Raw genomic sequence first — 4,588 nt, forward strand, 5'->3', positions numbered from 1 at the left:
ATTCACTACTTCTGAAAGCATGTAAAACATGGGTTGCCTCCCATGAAGCGCTTCTTTAGCGTCACTAGCTTGATGTTACCCACTTATTATGGTGGTTGGTAATGCTTGAAGTCTTCTCCTCTGGCAGTGGACTTGTATCCATTGGTTGAATCAATGATCTCTATATACTCCAAGAAGAGAACTCTGTTGATGGTGAAGACCTTAGGTAGCGAGATGATACAGTGGGGAGATTAGGGGGGATATTTGTGAAGTAGGCTGAGATTACTTTATCCCCTGGAGAGAAATCTTCCGTAGGAATCTTCTTGTTCCGCCACCCCCTTGGTACCTTCTTCTTTGCCCCTGGTGCTGTTTTCTTACTCCCGGTGGCCACCTTCTTTGATGAGCTTTTGTTAATGTCCTCACAAACTTCTGGTGGCTTAGGTTCCTCCAATTTTTCCTTGACCTGTGGCACTTGCTGCTGGCATTGTCCATCAACCTAGTGAATCTCAGGATGAGCTGGTTGTGCTTCAGTGCTTGCTTCTTCCTTTAGTAGCTCATGATGCCCTTTGCTCGGTTCTTTATCCTCTTCATCTTTTTCCAGTGAGAGTTTGAAAACACTGAAGCTCAGTTGTTCATCATGGATCCTTAATATTAGCTCCCCTTTCTCCACATCTATAAGTGCTCTAGCAGTAGCTAGAAATGGTCTCCCCAATGTGATTGGGTGCAGGTGACTCTCTTCCATGTCCAGGATGACAAAGTCTGTTGGGAGAAAGTATTTTTCAACTTTGAGCAACACGTTTTCCGCCACTCCTACTGCTTGCTGTTGAGTTTTGTCAGCCAGTCTTATGACTACATCTGTAGGTAGTATCTCATTGATCTGCAGCCTTTTTACTAGGGATAGGGGTATTAAGTTGATGCTTGCTCCCAGATCGCAAAGTGCTCTATCAAAATTTGTTTCCCCTATAGCACAAGGGACATGAAAACTCCCTAGGTCTTTTCTTTTCGCAGGCAATTGTGTTTGAATGAGGGTGCTGCAATCCTTGTTCATCACTATAGTCTGGCCCCCCTTGAGTGAGCTCTTCCTGGGAAGTAGTTCCTTCATATACTTGATGAATGCTGGCATTTGCTGAATGACCTTGATGAATGGTATGTTCACATTCAAAGATGCAAACGAGTCTAAGAACCTTGAGTACAGTCTCTTTCCCACAGCACCCTTTAGCAGTTGAGGAAATGGTGGATATAGTCTCAGCAGCTCCTGTTGTGAGATTTCTGGTTCTTGTTGGTCTTTCTTCTCCTTCTCTACTAAGGTGTTTTCAGGTTGTTCTGACAGCTTGCTTGGCTTGTCTTCAGTCTCCTTGACATTTGTAGTGACCATATTGCAATCCTCCCATCTTACTTTCTTCGTTTCACCTCTCGGGTTCTTTTCCGTGTCACTTGGAAAGCCATCAGTGGATCTGGAAATCTTCTCAGATAAATATCCCACTTGGAATTCCAGCTTCTTGATTGCTTCCCCCCGATTCTTCATACTGGCTCTCACCTCCTCTTTGAACACCTTATTGTCTTGAATGTCTTTGCATATGCTTTCAAGTAAGGTTTCAATCTTAGAGATTCTGTCATCATATGATGGTATGTTGGGGGTAGAGGTAGAAGAGTGAGATGTATTGCTGTGGTTTTGTTGGTATGTCCTCTGTGTGAATTGTTGGGGAGTTGTGTTGTTGTTGGGGTTGTGACGTCTCTGGTCTTGGCCTTGGTCTTGTTGATTACCCCACCCAAAGTTTAGGTGATTCCTCCATCCAGGGTTGTAGGTCTTAGAGTATGGATCATGGTTGTATCTAGGTGAATTCCCAATGTAGCTGGCTTGCTCCTGAGTGCCTTCTTCCTCTTCACTTGCTTCCTCTTGAGTTGAAGTGGTGATTGCGGCCACTTGACTTCTCTCCATCTTCTTGGTGAGGTCAGCTAGCTGCTTGGTGATGAGCTTATTTTGAGCCTGCAGAGCATCTACATTGTTCAGCTCCATTACCCCTCTATTGTTCCCTCTTTTGGAAGCATAGAAGTAGTCATTCTCAGCTACAGTTTCAATGACATTTATGGCTTCCTCAATGGTCTTCTTCTTGTTCAAAGAACCTCCGGATGAATGGTCTACAGCTTTCTTAGATTCATATGACAGTCCTTCATAGAAGATGTGCAACTGCACCCATTCATTGAACATATCAGATGGACATCTCCTTGTTACGTCTTTAAACCTCTCCCATGCTTCATATAGAGTCTCACCATCTTGTTGCCTGAAAGTTTGGACCTCAGCTCTCAGCCGATTGACTCGTTGAGGGGGGTAAAATCTTGCCAAGAATTTGTTCTTAACATCATCCCAAGTTGTCAAGCTCTCCTTTGGAAAAAACTCCAACCACTTGGTTGCCTTGTCTCTGAGAGAGAATGGGAACAACAACAGTCTATAGACGTCTGGTTGAACGCCATTAGACTTCACTGTGTCACATATTCTCAGGAATGTGCTTAAGTGTTGGTTGGGGTCTTCTTGGACACCTCCTCCGGACGAGCAATTGTTCTGAACAAGGGTGATGAGCTGTGGCTTTAGTTCAAAGTTGTTGGCATGGATGGTTGGTTTTTGAATGCTACTTCCGCAGTTCCCTGGGTTTGGGTTAATGTAAGAGCCCAAGACTCTTCTCTCTTCCCCACCAGGATTTGCTCTACCTCCTCCACCATGGTTGTGCACCTCTTCCTCACGATGGTCTTCCATGGTTGTTTCAAAGTATTCTTCACAGTGTTCCTCCTCTTCTTCAGCACCCACTACACGTTTTTCTTTTGCCTCCCTTCTTAATCTTAAGAAGGTTCTCTCAGGTTTAGAATCAAAGGAAGTCGAAGCTCCGCTTCTTCTCCCTGTCATACAACCAACAGAGTGCAAGCAAAGAAAAGTAATGCAGAAAGTATCTTGTTAGAATTGCTTGTTAGTGTCAGTGAAGCAATATATCAAACAGTTAGTGGGTTAGTGAACTGAATTGTAAATAGCAAAGCAAAACTAAGAAACAGGGGAGGGGAAGAATTAAACTAAGACGGAAAGCAATTTAAACAAACAGAAAATTAAATCAAACAAAATAAAAATGCTCAATCTAGTGATCCTCTAATTTAATCATTGTTGATGCACAATCAATCCCCGGCAACGGTGCCATAAACTTGATCGGGGTAAAAGTTGTCTCTCAACAAATTTCCATTCGGCAAGTGTACCGAATTTGTCGTCAAGTAAAAACTCACAATAGAGTGAGGTCGAATCCCACAGGGATTGATTGATCAAGCAACTTTAATTAGAGGAATGATCTTGTAGAGCGAATCCATGAATAGAGTTGATAATTGCAGAAATTAAAATGGCGATAAAGTAAATGGCTGAAAGTAAATAGCAGAATTGTAAATGGGAATGGGGGAATTGCTCATAAAAGTAAATTGTAGAAAATAAAGAGAATGGGTAAGATCATAAATGGGGAGTTCATTGGGCTTAGGAGATGTTGCATTCTCCGGATCAATTTCATTTTCATCTCTTCCTCAATCAATGCACTCATTGATCTCCTTAGCAATCTTAAGTGATTGAACCACAATTTCTTGCAATTCAATCTCTCAAATCTTGATCAATAGCCAATTCCTTGGTCAATTGCTCATGAGAAGAGATGAAGTATGGTCACTGATTATACCACATGCACTTCCCAAATCAAATGCTTAGAGGGTTATAGCCACATACCCATCCACACTTAATTTGGTCCAGCATGAGAAAGCATTTCTAGCTAATCTCTTCATTCCTCTTTCAAGGATTCGAAGAGATCCATGTTTGAACAGCTTCTTTTCCAAGATAACTATCCAATTGGATGAAGATCGAAAGCTTTCAAGTAAAATTAAAAGGAAAGATAGAAGAAGAATAAGAAAATTAGTATTGATCCATCAAAGTACAACAGAGCTCCCTAACCCAATGAAAGGGGTTTAGTTGTTCATAGATCTAGAAATCAAAATCAAAGATGGAGAATACATCAATAAGCTAGAAGTGCAAAGAAAGTAAAAATACAGAGAGTAGTTCTCTTTCCTAGCTCCCCCAAAAAGCTCCTCCACGTTAGTGACATTTAACATTGTCACTAACGTTGCCATGCACCCCTTTGCCTCACGTTAAAGCCCACGTTAACTGGGTTAACATGGCTTTTAACTTTGCCTTGCTAGCCTTCGAGAACGTTAGTGACACTCAACATTGTCACTAACGTTCAAGTGTGCCCCTTCTTGCTTCACGTTAAAGCTCACGTTAACTAGGTTAACGTGGCTTCTAACGTGGCTTTTCCAACCTTCGAGAACGTTAGTGACACTCAACATTGTCACTAACGTTCAAGTGTGCCCCTAGGTCTCACGTTAGAGTCCATGTTAGCTGGGTTAACGTGGCTTCTAACGTGGCCATTCTTAGCCATCCCAACGTTAGTGACAATGTTGAGTGTCACTAACGTTGGCTCCTTCATTCCTCATCGTTAGCTTTCATGTTAACCAAGTTAACGTGGAGGTTAACGTGGCTCTTGGGGTTTGTGTGGTTGCTCCAACGTTAGTGACAATGTTGAGTGTCACTAACATTGTC

This window comes from Arachis duranensis, chromosome 2 (assembly GCF_000817695.3).
Source record: "Arachis duranensis cultivar V14167 chromosome 2, aradu.V14167.gnm2.J7QH, whole genome shotgun sequence".
NCBI classification, from domain to species: domain Eukaryota; kingdom Viridiplantae; phylum Streptophyta; class Magnoliopsida; order Fabales; family Fabaceae; genus Arachis; species Arachis duranensis.